Source organism: Protopterus annectens, chromosome 6.part0 (genome assembly GCF_019279795.1).
Source record: "Protopterus annectens isolate FY-2018-M chromosome 6.part0, PAN1.0, whole genome shotgun sequence".
Taxonomy (NCBI): domain Eukaryota; kingdom Metazoa; phylum Chordata; order Ceratodontiformes; family Protopteridae; genus Protopterus; species Protopterus annectens.
Window position 1 is genome coordinate 1,432,939,392 of NC_056737.1, and position 16,394 is coordinate 1,432,955,785.

Below are 16,394 nucleotides of genomic sequence, written 5' to 3' on the forward strand. Positions count from 1 at the left end.
GGTTCATGTGTTCATAGGTAGATACTAGGCTATCGGCCCAAGGGCCTACGTAAGCCTAGCCAGCAAGTTTCCATAGCTTACACCACCCAAGAAAGTGATTTTCCTCTGCCACTGTCCAACAGAGACACATAAGTGATCTCCAGGCTGCATTTCCTATTTCCCATCCACTCATCAAGACTTTTCTTGAAGAGCACTAATGAAGAACTTTGCTTGACATAGATGAGTAGCTTGTTCCAGAGTATTGGAAGTCGCTGGGACAGGAATCTATCCCTCCAGCGTGTCCTGTTTATTGTGGTGACAAGGTTTAGGTCCCTAGAGCATGTAGTTCGGAGGGATTGGGATTTCCTTAGTTGTAGCATGTCCAGCAGCTCTGGGTTTGACATAGCTTTATATGTTAGGCAGAGATCACCTCGGAGTAGGTGATATGCTATGGAATAAAGTTGGAGTTTTTTGAGGTGGTCAGTGTAGGGCATTTGTTTAAGGCCAGTAATCATCTTTGTGAGGTACTTCTGTGGCCTTTCCAGCTGCTACAGATGTCTTGTGAGGTACATTCCAAAAGGGGCATTGTACTCTATAATGGGTCTAATGAGTGATGAGTAGAGGGGAACAATGACCTCTTTTTTCCTGGATGAGAACCCTTTTATGATAAGGTGCGCCACATAGAAGGACTTCCTGACTACTGTGGTGATGTGACTATCAAAGGAGAGACTACTGTCCACTTGGGTCCCAAGGTCTCTTATCACGCATTCGGTGTTAAGTAGATTGCTGCCTATGTGGTAGTTCATGGGTATAGAGTTTTTAGCAAAGGGGATGGCACTGCACTTTTTGGCATTGAGCTTGAGGCCATGGCTCTGACACCAGGCATCTGTCCAGGTGAGGCCCTTCTGTAGGATGTCCACATCATTTGGGGACTTGACTATGGCTCCTAGTTTGCAGTCATCTGCGAACTTCATTAGTCAGAGGCCTTCTGTGTTAGCCTATATTTCAGAGAAGTAGATAAAACACAGGAGAGGTCCCAGGATGGAACCCTGTGGTACTCCACTTGTCACTGCTTTAAGGTCAGATTTGGAGACTGCAACTTTTACAGTGTGGGTTCTGTCAGTGAGCCAGTTGTCAACCCATCTTGTGACGTAGGGATTTATACCTAGTTTAGTGAGTTTAGCTATAATTCAACTTGGGCTCCAGGCCAGTTATTTTACATTAAGAAGGTTTGTGGTCTGCACTCTTGTGGGAGGAGAGGCTAGATTCTACCCTTCTGAGATGGGAATGTCTGGTTAAAGGCTTAATGTGTCTGCTCATTTTAACTGTTTTTCTGATATTGGTGCACCTTGTCTGCTGCAGCATAGACTAGATTCAGGCTTGCTGAATCTAGCTTTGTTTGTATGACCTGAGCACTAATCCAGGCCATCTTTTTGGAGAAGGCTCCTCTGTACCCTAGTGGCAGGAGTGTGCGGTTAGAAATTGTCAAATTGAAGACTGCTGATACAGAACTCAGTTTTGAGTTTTTTTACTGGTTAATTTGGTAATTTGTTTAAATCAATTTGCTTGATTTCTATTGTTATATATATTAAAACAAAGAGTTAGAAGGTCACACTGAAAAACCAATCCGAAAAACCTAAATGAAAACTTCAGCAAAGCTAGAAATTCCAATGAGTGACCTCCCAAACCACCTGTAACAGAGGCTCATGGGATATATACAAATGACCCTTATTGCCCATGACTTTTACATTTGAAGTCGTTTTAATGGACAATTTCAGGCCAATAAAGCCAAACCCCACTAGCTATGGATATGCATATTTTGGTTTTGTTATAACCTCGTCAGCATAGCATATGCAGAGTCTTTGCCTAAGCATAAGAAACACAGGGTTGTTATACCCAGCTGATGTCCATTATCATTAGGGTGACTGCAAAATATCCCAACTAACAAATTAAAACAAAGAGTTAGAAGGTCACACTGAAAAAACAATCAGAAAAAACTAAATGAAAACTTCAGCCAAGCTAGAAATTCCAGTGAGTGACCTCCCAAAACTCCAGTAACAGAGGCTCATGGGATATATGCAAATGACCCTTATGAACATTTTTCAGCTATATGGTGATTCTGATTGCCCATGACTTTCACATTTGAAGTCGTTTTAATGGACCATTTCATCCCAATAAAGCCAAACCCCACTAGCTATGGATATGCATATTTCAGTCTTGTTATGACCTCGTCAGCATAGCATAAGCAGATTATTTGACTATCCATAAGAAACACAGGGTTGTTATACCCATCTGATGTCCATTATCATTAGGGTGACTGTGAAATATCCTAACTAACAAATTAAAACAAAGAGTTAAAAGGCCACACTGAAAGACTAATCAGAAAAAAATAAATAAAAACTCCAGTCAAGCTAGAAATTCCAATGCGTGATCTCCCAAACATTCTGTAACATAGCCTCATGGGATAAATGCAAATGATTCTTATGAACATCAGGTGTTTCAGCTATATGGCTATACTGATTGCTCATGACTTTTACATCAAAGTCATTTTAATGAACAATTTCAGGCCAATAAAGCCAAATCCTACTAGCTATGGATATGCATATTTTGGTCTTGTTATGAACTCCATAGCATAAGCAGAGTGTTTGACTAAGCATCAGAAACACAGGGTTCTTATACCCAGCTGATGTCCATTATCATTAGGGTGACTGCAAAATATCCCAACTAACAAATTAAAACAAAGAGTTTGAAGGTCACACTGAAAAACCAATCAGAAAAAACTACATGAAAACTGCAGCCAAGCTAGAAATTCCAATGAGTAATCTCCCAAACCTGCTATAACAGAGGCTCATGGGATATATACAAATGAACCTTATGAACATCAGGTGTTTCAGCAATATTGCGATTCTGATTGCCCATGACTTTTACATTTGAAGTAGTTCTAATGGACAATTTCAGGACAATAAAGCTAACCCCCACTAGCTATGGATATGCATATTTCACTCTTGTTATGACCTCGTCAGCATAGCATAAGCAGAGTGTTTGAATAAGCAGAAGAAATACAGGGTTGTTATACCCAGCTGATGTCCATTATTATTAGGGTGACTGCAAAATATCCCAACTAACAAATTAAAACAAAGAGTTAGAAGATCACACTGAAAAAACAATCAGAAAAAAACTAAATGAAAACTCCAGCCAAGCTAGAAATTCCAATCGGTGACCTCCCAAACCTCCTGTAACAGAGTCTCATTGGATATATGCAAATGACTCTTATGAACATCAGGTGTTTCAGCTATATGGCGATTCTGATTGCCCATGACTTTTACATTTGAAGTAGTTTTAATAGACAATTTCAGGCCAATAAAGCCAAACCCCACTAGATATGGCTATTTTGGTCTTGTTATGACCTTGTCAGCATAGCATAAGCAGAGTGTTTGACTAAGCACAAGAAACACTGGGTTGTTATACCCAGCTGATGTCCATTATTATTAGGGTGACTGCAAAATATCCCAACTAACAAACTAAAATAAAGTTAGAAGATCACACTGAAAAAACAATCAGCAAAAAATAAATGAAAACTCCAGCCAAGCTAGAAAATCCAACAACCCTGTGTTTCTTATGCTTAGTCAAACACTCTGCTTATGCTATGCTGAAGAGGTCATAACAAGACTGAAATGTGCATATCCATAGCTAGTGGGTTTGGCTTTATTGGCCTGCAATTGTCCATTAAAACAATTTCAAATGTAAAAGTCATGGACAATCAGAATCGCCATATAGCTGAAACACCTGATGTTCATAAGGGTCATTTGCATATATCCCATGAGCCTCTGTTACAGGAGGTTTGGTAGGTCACTCATTGGAATTTCTAGCTTGTCTGGAGTTTTCATATTGTTATATATATATATATATATATATATATATATATATATATATAAATTGCACTTTATTCATATGCTTTTACTGTAATTGTGTTTCTTCCTACTTTGTTGCCTTATTTTGCTTGTACTTCTTAAATTGCATTATTCTGCTGCAGTTATTACTGTTTGGTAGTAGCCTGATTAAATTGTAACTGTTAATATAATCCTTTTGGTTTAAACACTTGGGCTTCAAACCAGTTGTTTTACATTAAGAAGTTTTTTGGACTGCATTATTGTGGCAGGACAGGTAGCTTACATCCTTCTAAGTTGGGAATTGCTGATTGAAGGCTCAGTGTCTGTTATTCTAAAAGTGCATTATTTCTGGTTTAAGCACTTGGGCTTCAGGCCAGTTATTTTACATTAAGAAGGTTTGTAGTCTGCACTCTTGTGGGAGGAGAGGCTAGATTCTGCCCTTATGAGCTGGGACTTTATGGTTAAAGGCTTATTGTGCCTGCTTATTTGATCTGTTTCTTTCTGAAATTTGTGTGCCTTGTTTGCTGTAGCCCAGAAGTTAGTAGTTTATTGGCCATTTTTGGGCTAATTTCTATCTCTTTCATTTCCCTGCTATAAAAAATGCATTTGTGTGGTATTGCTCGCCCGGCAGTGCCAGTTAGCTAGGGTTAAACTATTCCCTGCTCCACAAAGTCTACTCTTCAATTTTTCCCTTGGAACTAGACAAAATTTCAACTTAAGCACTCAAACCATTAATTTCACAGCCCAGCACTTGCTCAAAATTCATAGCAAGCACTAAATAACCCTAGCACTAGACCCCTTATACTGTCCAGAAGGATAAGGCTCTCTATTTGTCCCTACTAGCTAATCAGGAAAACAGCTCACTTTACCTATTCAGGCATGTCCAAAGGGCAGTTTTGGGTGTACTCTTCAGTCCAACTGGTGAATCTGGGCATTTTGAGGCAATGTTACAACTGCCTCATGTACACAGACAACCCTCTCTTCCTACCACTAAACACTAATATGTGCAAGAGATGCAATTATACAGCCAAATTGGAGGCAAAGCTCTCTCAACCCAAGACTGGAACTGACAGTCAAGAAGAGAATAAAAATACTTGCAACACAACATCAGTCTCACATAGACCTACTAAACCAACCGGCAAATAACTCACATAAATACACAAAAACATACTCGGTGGCTCTAAATAAAAATCTGCAAAAGCAGCAGAGACCTCCATAGCAGACACCCAAGCAACCTCCACACCCCATCACAAACCATGAAATACATACTTCACATAATCAGTGTGCCATGCAATCACAGCCCCTAAGGCAAAATAGCATACCCAACACACTAGTAATAGGTGACTCTATAGTCAGGCACATTGAAGTCCCACTAACTAGGCTGGACAAGGAGAAGGTTACAGTTAGCTGCCTGTCGGGAGCCAGGATCCGCCACATAACACAAGCACTCATGTCACTCCAGAACAAGTACAAATATGACTCTGTCATTGTCCATGTTGGTGTGAATGACCTGAGATGTACCTCCCTGGACTACATGAAAAGAGACATAGAAGAGCTCTCTGATCACGTAGCCCAGGCCGGTATGACCCTGACCCTGAGTAGCATCTGCCCTCACCAAGAATGATGCCACAGTATAAAGAAAAAATGATCAATTTCAACAATTGGCTAAGTTTCTGGTGTCATTCAAAGAGGATCCAGTATCTGTCCACCTGGGATGGCATGCTCGATAAGCCACAATTCTTCACAAGAGATGACTTGCACCTGTTACTGTTAGGCTTTCGAATACTGTTCAAGGCTTTTGCCACCCCCATACTGCCTTTTTTAGGCAAGGCTTAAAAGACAAACCCACCACCTTAAATAGCACAAGTAACCAAAAACTGAGGGTAATGCTACTCAACGCCAGAAGTCTAAACATCAAAATGCATGCACTCGAGGCACTCCTCAGTATGGAGAAATCAATATCTGTGCAGTAATAGAAACCTGGTTTAAGGCTCCAAAGAGCAACACAGCACTACCAGGCTAAAACTCATACCATACAGAACCCACACCAAAACACAAAACGTGGGGGTGTATCCATATTCATCAAGGATACCCACACCTCCAGGATAGTGGCACAGCATAATGCCTCAGAGATCATCTATGTGCAACTAACAATGGGCAAAACTGCAATTCAAATTGTAGCTTGCTAAAGATTACCCACCCTGACCCAGGACCCCCATTCCGCATTTCTGGAGACACTGGAAAATATGAAGATCCTACCAAATGTCCTAATATTGGGTGATTTCAATTACCCAAACATTAACTGGGAGAGCTACTCAAGTGTGGCTTCCACCAACTTATAACATCTCCCACTCACTTCCATAAAAATTCCACCTCCAGCTCCATTATAGACTGGATCCTGACCAATTCCCCCCACCAATGCCACAATCCCAACACCTTACCTGATTCCCTCAGTGATCATCTCCCTACCACCATCTTAAGACACTACTCCCTAAACCCCACCTTATCAAAGACTGTCAAAAACTATCGACTTTCAATTCAACCCAGTTTAACACCATTCTCCACAACATAGATTGGTCCATCCTAAAATACCTCCCCCTAAACGATGCTGTAAGCACTTTCAATAGCATCTTCATGAATACTCTAAACTCCTTAGCTCCCTCTAGGAAGATCAGAGTAAAATCAAACCATGCTCCCCGGCTCTCCAAAGAGACTAGGTCCCCTATGAAACAAAGAGATTGTGCTTGGAAAACCTGGACTAAAACTAAACAACCATATTTTCTTCAAAAATACAGGCAACTGAGGAACCTTGCAGAAAAACATACAACTAATGACAAAAAGTTATACTATAGCTCTGCTCAGCTTAACAAAAAATCCAATCCTCGAACAATTTGGTCAACTCTCAACAACATCCTCTATCCTGGAAAGCCCTCTAATCCCTCCCCATACCCTAACTCTTCCTCTCAGGAAACAGCTACCCTCCTGAATAAACACTTTATCTCTTCCATCCAAAATCTGGTAACCTCTTTGCCAAACTCTACTTCGACACCCACCCCTCCAAGTCCCACTAACACAACTTTGTTTTCTTTTGAGCCAATTCCCATTACTTGCATCAAATCTCTACTACTCAACCTAAACCCTTGCTCTCCTTCCACTGACAATCTATCTCCTACATTCCTCAAACTTGCTGCTGACTCAATTGCCTATCCTGTATCTATACTAATTAATTAATCTATTCTGGAATCAACTGTCCCCACCCTTTGAAAATCTTTCTTCACTATCCCTCTTCATAAAGGTGGAAACTCCACCGACCCCTCAAACTACTGACCCATTGCCATTCTGCCCCCCTCTCCAAGCTATTAGAAAAATGTATTCACTCACAGTTTCTCAATAACCTCCTCACACACCACTTACTTACCCCTACTCAATATGGATTTTGTCCTCAACACAGCACCACCACTGCCCTCCTCTCCTTCACTCATATAATCGCAGAGGCCCTAGTCAACAATAAACTCATTTCTTGTCTCTTCCTAGATCTCTCCAAAGCCTTTGATACTGTCTCTCATCCTCTACTGCTATCCAAACTCACAAATCTCCACCTATCCCCCTCTGCACTTGCCTGGTTTAATAGTTACCTATCTGGCAGGGAACAATCTGTCAAATGGCTCTCATCCTCCTCACCTTTCCTTCCCATCTTCACTGGTGTTCCTCAAGGCTCCATCTTGGGACCCCTTTTGTTTAACTTCTTCACCAATGATCTATACACCTCATGCAAAGAATCCTCCCTTATTCAGTATGCCGACGACTACACACTTATATCCATCTCAAATAACATTCCTGAACTACACTCCCTGGCTCAACAGGCCCTACTATCTACTGAACAATGGCTCTCTCACAACCTATTGATTCTAAATCCCAAAAAGACCAAACTCCTACTTTTCCTTCCCCGTTCTCTTTCTCATCACAAAACCTCTTTTTTTATTATATAATCTAACAATACAACTATCCAACCTGACACCCACACAAAACTCCTAGGGGTCATTATCAATGACGAACTAAAGTTCAACCTACACATACTCCAATGTATAAAAAAAACAAACCAGAAACTAGGTCTGCTATATCGGAACAAAAAAATCCTAACCCCTGAATCTAGACTTACCCTGAGCCAGGGACTCCTCCTCCCCTCCCTCTTATACGCCGCCCCAGTGCTTACCAATATCCAGGCCTCCACTCTAAACAAACTCCAACAGACTTACCATATTTCACAATTTCTGCTATTTTGTCAATTTCATATACTACACTCTATTCTTTATAAACCCTCCTTCTGTCCATCTCTACCTTCCTTAGTCTGCATCTATATCCCATCCCAGACCCTCCATACTTCTAACCAACAATTACTTGATATCTACCACCCAAAAAGGTCAGTAGGCAAACTACTCTACAAACACTCCCTTGCCCATGCTTGGAACAAACTTCCCCTTGAATTACGTTCAATCTCCCACACCTCACACTTTACAAATGAACTAAAAGCTTATTTCTCAATTCCAGAACCTGCCCTTGCCATGACCCTACCTAGTCTTCCTTCCCTTTATGTACCCTCAAAAGGACCAGACTTAGTACCTCATTACACCTCTCTCTCCAATTTGTCTACTATGCATAATTTTATACAAACAAAACATTTTTATTGTTGACCTATTGATCTATATTAATGTAAAATTATTACTTAGCTTCTTTTTAACGCAACTTTAACTTTATGCATGTAACCCAACATATGTGAATATTTTTGCTATAACTGCTATTATATCAATATTGTTTAAAATTGCACTTGTTTAAAATGTACTGCTGGAGCTTTTCTCCTCGGGTCTCCACTGAAAATGGGCCACAAGCCCAGTTGGACAAACCCGGTTAACAAATGTCAATAAATAAATACATAAATACTAACTCCCTTGAGCAACGGTTCCTAGAATTTATAAACTCAAATGCCCTGGATAAACTGGTCAACACCCCTACCAGAGGTGAAAACATATTGGACCTGGTCATCACCAACATGGGTGACCGGTGTTCTACAGCGGAGGTCAAACCCTCACTGTTTAGATCAGACCATAGACTAATCACTCTGGATATCCACATTCTGCCCCCCCCCCCCCAATCAAGGAAACCACCTTGAAAATCTTTTCAAAAGCAAACTTCACGTTACTTAAGACCGAGGTGGAAAGGTTATCAGCTCCCATGCTAAAGGACAATGCTGTTCAAGCTGCTGAATTCCTTACAAAGGCACTCTATGAGCATCTGCAATAATGCATGGATCATACTATGCCAAGCAAAACCAAGACTCACTCCTCCAAGAAAAGGAAACCAGTCTGGTGGACCCCTGCCATAAACAAGCTATACAATAGAAGGAAGAAACTAGTGCAGAAAAGAGTAAAAGCCCAAGAAGGAAAGACATCCCTGATCAGAAACTACAATCCCTCATAAAATCATCCAAGGCTAGATAAAAAGAAAAACTGCCAAGGACTCCAAAGATAACCACAAAGCGTTCTTTAGCTATGTCAAGAACCTAAGTGGAAACTCTCAGATCTGCTCTGAGTTAGTGCAGAATGGCAGAAAATGCACTGAACTGACTGATATTGCTAACATTCTGGCAGACAGGTTTAGTGCAAACTTCACCGCCTCTTACCCCCTAAAGGGCCCATAACCATACTGGAAGAATGTAGTGCCCCGGCAATCATTGATACACAGGTTAAAACAGCCCTATCCAAAGCCAAAAATACAACTTCAATGGGACCAGATGGTGTCCCAGGCTGTGTCTTACATGAGCTCCAAAATGATCTAACCCCTCACCTAAACACACTGTTCAAACTCAGCCTCTCTACAGGCTACATACCCATAGAGTGGCACACAGCAACAGTTATCCCGCTCAACAAAGGTGGAGACACAACGGACCCTGGGAACTATCACCCTATAAGGCTGACTCGCCTGGTCTGCAAGGCTATGGAGCACATCATCATGGAATTCATTAACAGAAACACTGGGAACCTTCAAACATTGGACCCTACCCAGTTTGGCTTTGTTAAGGGCAGATCATGCCTTCTGAACCTGGTGGACTTCTTTGAGACAGTTACCAAGGCTTTTGACGAGGGAAAGGAGGTCCACACAGCCTACCTAGACCTTGCAAAGGCTTTAAACACCATTCCCCATTCTGATATTATAGACAAGCTCACCAGTCTGAACATAAACCCCTATGTCATGAGATGGGGTGCCAATTGGCTCACGGATAGAACCCACCTGGTGAGAGTTGCAGACTCTACGTCCGACTCTAAACCAGTTACAAGTGTCGTCCCTCAGGGCTCAGTCCTGGGACCCCTCCAGTTCACTATGTACTTCTCAGAGGTACAGGCAAGCACAGGAGGACAATGGCTGACTAAGTTTGCAGATGACTGCAAACTAGGGGCCATAACTGACTCTCCAGCTGATACAGACATCCTCCAGAAGGGTCTCACTGAAACAGATACCTGGTGTCAAAATCATGGCCTCAAGCTAAATGCCAAAAAGTGCATAGTCATCCCTTCTGGAAAAAAACAAAGTACCCGCGAACTACACATCTAGAACAAAAGAGGTTATTGTGCTCCTCTACTCATCACTCATCTGACCATCATAGAGTACAATGCCCCATTTGGGGTGTACCATACAAGACACCTGCAACAGCTGGAAAGACCAAAGAAGTACTTCACCAAGAGGATTACTGGCCTCAAACATATGCCCTATGCAGCCCGACTGAAGAAACTTCAGCTGTACTCAGTTGCATACTGCTTACTCAGAGGTGATATCTGCCATACAAGGCCATGTCCAACCCAGAATTGATGGACATGCTCTACCTAAAAAAAAACAAATTCCCAAGAGCCACACACTCTAGGGATCTAAACCTCACCATAACAATAAATAGGATATGCTGGAGGGATAAATTCCTGTCTCAGAGACTCCCCATGCTTTGAAACAGTATTCCAATCTACATTAGGTAGATCCCCTCACTAACACTCTTCAAGAAAAACCTTGATGAGTGGATGGGAAACAGAAAATTTACCCTAGGGATCACTGCAGTGGCTATGCTAGACAGAGGCACAGGGAACTGATGGCTCTGCTGGACCAAGGCACAGGGAACTAATCTAAGGGGGTGGCGAAAGACAACACATTCTGGCTAGGCTTACAGATGCCCTCAGGCAGATAGCCTAGTACTTACCTATGAACCTATGAATCTATCTAGGCAAACCAAAATAACACCGCCTATCAGCTCCAGTTTATTGTGGCCTGAAGCTAAAAATAACAAACCCATCAAAGCCCAGTTGTTCAGAAAGTGTCTTTCCAGAAGTCCAGCTATGACAAATCAAGCCAATTTCTTCTTCCATTGAAAGAAGGAGAGATAGTGAGGATATAAATGGTGAAAGGTTTTGACCGGATTGGTCAAGCAGCAAGTATATGTGCAGAGCTGAGATCCTACTTTATGAGATTAGGGAGTGTGGAGTACAAGAGATATGACAGACATTTTCTTCCTGTATAACAACCATTATTGTAGCATTGTTCCTGTGATACATAGTTTAGATCTCAGAGCAATCCAGACAATGTTCCTGTTGCAGAACGTGTCTTGATGCAGAACGTGTCTTGACGCAGAACGTGTCTTGACTCTTACTTCCGTTTCTGATGATGTTCCTGATGTACCTAAGATTGAACATTCAGAAGAGACAATCCCAGTTGCCAAACCTAACTCTATTTTCTATGTCACATGATTTGGTTGTTTTTCCAGACTTAGTGTGAAACACACAGCAACCTAGATGTAATTGTATATTTGTATCTAGTGCTGTATAATTGCATGACAAAGAATCATTAGTATCAATCGCATGTTATTTCATCTCGTCAATATTGCATGACTCATTTCTCAAAGAGTGAGGATGCAGAATAGTGAGCTGTGTTGTACCTTTAAGAAGCATTTCCAAGGACTGAATGTGCATATAAATTGCAAGCACATGGTAGCTTCAGTGCCATTTTGAAAAGTGCAGCCAGAGTGCGAACATGTATATGTATGATAGCTAGTTTGTTTATAAGTTAAAGTTACCCTGATTTCTTATGTGTTTGTATATAATAAAGCTGCTTGAACAAGGACCCACAATGTTCATCTACTTCATCCTAACTAGACAAGTGACACTTAGTGTTTCCAGTGATGTAATGTGAATGTTCTAAAGTCTGGGCATTGTCCAGTACTATCGGCACATCTAGAACTCAGTACCTGGTTGGTTGAGATGGTTTACAATATTAGCTAGCTTCATGTACTACTTGAAGATGTATTTATTCAATGTATATTCTGAGTATTTTTGTTGCTTTGATTATTGCCTTACAGTTTTGCAAGGAAATGTTTGTTGTTTTATTTTATGCAGTTTTTATTTAGCCTGAGTCTGATTTTTACTGATTTGTATTTATTAGCTATTTTGGATCTTTCTGCTTCCTACTTTAATTTAATTATATGTTTTGTTTGTAAAGCAGTGGTTAAGTAATTGTAAATAATTTCAATTAACTTGAAGTTAAAGCATTTTACTTCTTGTGATACTTTGGAATAATTACCTTAGACTGCATATTCTCATTTGAACCAGGTACAGGAAAACTCTGTTTCTACTGTTTATGTCAGAAGAGCTGACATGTAAATTATGACCCCAAGTGAGAAAATTGGAGCACAGACAGTTTAGGACAGTAATTTCATTAGCCTATATAGTGCCTCTTTACATATTTCTGTTTGACATCCATAGCTCCTTTTACAACTATACGATTGCATGCTGTTAGCTTTGTTTGATGAGGACCATTCCAATATCTGATACATAACATTAAAAATAATACATAAAAATCAAAGTGCCATCAGGATAATTCATCTAGGAGGCACTACAATTGGTTGTTAGTCATTGTTTGTCACTTATTATTCTTATTCTTATGACTGTGGAAATCACATGTTATTGAGTGGTGTTAAATTGTCAGAGTGGGAAGCAGAAAAATGTAATGCCACTCTCCATGTTGAATGTACTGCCCTCAGCTATTGTTAAATAGTTTTCATTATGAACATATACAAAATATATAGTTTTAGTTTTATAGCTATTTCATTGAGCTTTAGTGGTCCGACGTATCGGTTAGTGGGTTTGCTGACCCTTTTCCCAACGTTTTGTGAGCTGACTGTGGTCACACCTCCCAGCAGGATCATGGCAAATTCAAGGGAAAATACCTGCAGACATTTAAAACTATTAACAATCTGCAGTTCTATGTCATTTTGCAGACTCCTCCTGTTTTACTCCCCGTGTGCTGATTTTGGTCATGCCTCCCAGCTGGATCATGGCAATTTAAAAGGAAACATTCATACCTTATGTTTATATTGAATTAAGTCTTCTGTTTCGCTGACTTTTGCAGTGTATGTTGCTCTTTAATTTTCATTTAATTTTTATTGGGGCTTCAATGTGCACACTAAACAGGACATTACACCCTTGGGCCCCCTGTTTTATTTCTTATAATATGTGTTTTCTTTACATTCTGTATTGCAGTTGGTAATTTGTGCCACTTTCTAATTGGACTAAATAGCTCCTATAGTTGTAGAGGTAGGAAATATTGTCCTGCAAATTATATCTTTGCACTTACCTTTTTCTTGCTGAGTGACTGATTTTTTTTAGTTCACTGGCCCACGTTGTTATTCATGGTTCTTCCCACTCCATTCACTCTTGCTTTGCATGAGCTTACTATGTTCCTCTACCCTACAACATTCCCACCCATCCCTATATCGATTTCCTTTATAGTTAACCCTCTTAAGCCCACACCCTCTGCACTTTCCCTTCCTGTACATCTCAAATTATTAGTCTTACCTTCATACCCAAACCCCTCCCACTTCTTTACAGTCTTTACTTCATACCGCCATCTACTGTCTCTACTCTCTATCCCCCCCTGCTCAGTTACCCTACTTACCTTGCCTCTGTCTAACTCTTATGCACTTCTTTTCAATTGCTCCTTCCTCTTAATATGTTCCTCCCTATCTTCTCATCCTTTATTTTTCTATTCCTATGTAATCTCACTTTATATCACACACAGTTAAATCTACATCCTAATGGTCCAACCTCTTCTGAAAACACAGTACTTACCAAAAGTCACTACTCCTCTCCCATATCACCCACCCTATTTAGTATTATTGACTTCAACCTCCCTAAAATCAAATTACCTCCAAATATCTCACCACATGACAAAATCAGACAGAAATTCATCTCACCCTATCCCATTAAATCATTTCCTTACTTCCTTTTCAGCATCCTTCAGCTCTCAGGTGAAGGGAAAGAAGTACATCTATGTCAAGCAAAGTTCTTCATTAGCACTCTTCAAGAAAAATCTTGATGAGTGGATGGGAAATAGGAAATACACCCCGGGGATCACTTCTGTGTCTCTGCTCATCAGTGGCACAGGAAAATAACTTTCTTGGGTGGTGTAAGCCAGTGAACCTTGTTGGCTAGGCTTCCGTAGGCCCTTGGGCCGATAGCCTAGTACCTACCTATGAACCTATGAACCTATGAACATTCACCCCAACCCTGGCCCACTTATTAACTCATCTATTCTTTCACAAGTACATTCACAAGACCCTAACTCTACTCTCAAACATCTATCCTTTTATTCTATAAACATCAATAGCATTTTCAACAAAATAACTGAATTCCACTCTTGGATAGATCAATACTCTCCTAGCATTATAACTTTATCTGAAACATGGCTCAAATCACATAACTCTGACAATGAATTTCACCCTCCTGGTTATAACATGCTACGCCAAGATAGAACTTTTAAAAAAGGTGGAGGAGTTGCTATTATGTACTCAGACTTCTTAACCTTATCTCCTATAACTAACCTTCCCCCTTCATTTCATCCAGCTAAACTCATTACTGCCTATTGCAAACATAATCACAAAACCTTAGCTATAGTTGCCATATACATACAGCCTGGAAAGAATATACCTTTATTAGAAAATATCCTCCACTTGATGTCTGACAAGATAGCTAATGAATCTATAATACTAGGTGATGTTAACATCAACTGGCTTCCCTTAATATCTAACTCACCTACCTCCTTTATAAACCTATATGGCTACTAACAGCTTATCTCTGCTCCCAGTTTTTGTCATAAACCTACTAATACCAGTTTTATCCTAGACTGGATTCCTGTCTCTAAACCTAAACTCTATCATCATCCTGAATCCTTACCTGACTCCATTAGCGATCACTCCCTTATTCGTGTCCTAAAATTCTCTTCTCTCCTCTCTAAACCTCACAATTTTAAAGAATGCTGTAAGCCTACCAACTTCAACTCTGATACATTTAATAATTCTCTCACTGCTATAGACTGGTCCTTCCTCTCATCCCTACCTTTAGATGAGGCTGTTCTCCAGTTCAGTTCCATCTTCCTAAATATATTGGACTCCCTCCAAGAACTGTTAGGGTAAAATCACTTTACTCCCCTTGGCTCACTAACTGTATTTGATCTCTTATCCAAAAAAGAGATTCCACCTGAAAACTTTTGGACTAAGACCTAATCTCCCACTCGGTACCACAAATATAAGGAGCTTCGTAATGTAGCCAATAATCACATAAATAATGACAAAAAAATCTTTTACCTCTCATCCCAAACTACAGAACTTAGAAGTCCTAAAAAATTCTGGAATACTTTTAATCAAATTCTTCACCCAGCCAATACTTCAGCTCCTAACCACACCTCTAATAACACACCCCAAAAAAACTGCATCCATTTTCAATTCTTATTTCAGAGATAACATCAGCAAACTTGTGCAAATTTCCAAACAAACCAACCCCACACCTCCCACCACCCTCTATCACAAAGCAACATATTCTCACTAAGTCCTGTCCCAACCAGCTACATCAAAAAATGTCTTCTTAAACATAAACCATGTTCTCTATCAGCTGACAACCTGCCTTCTGTCTTCCTAGAGGGAGATAACTCCATAGATTATCCTGTCTCAATCCTCATAAACCATTCTATCATTAAATCCACTGTCCCATCTCTCTAGAAAAAAATTCTGCCCCATACCAATCCTTAAAGGTGGAAATTCTGTAGAGGTTTCTAATTATCAACCCATTGCCATACTCTCCCCCTCTCAAAATTTCTCGAGCAGTGTGTTCATAAACAAATCTCAGCTTTTCTCACACAAGAAAATCTGATCACTCCTACACAACATGGTTTCCGCTCCCACCAAAGCACTTATTTCCTTTACTAACTTCACCTCCCTAGCCTTAGATAATAATAAACTAGTGTCATGCCTCTTCTTACATCTTTCTAAAGCCTTTGACACTGTCTCTCACCCAGTCTTCCTCTCCAAATGATTTTAACTTAGCCTATCCTTAGCCACCTTATCCTGGTTCAACAGTTACCTCACTAACAATCAGCAATCTATAAAATGGCTCTCTGTCCTATCCCCTTCTCTCCCCATCAAAATGGGTTTCCCACAAGGTT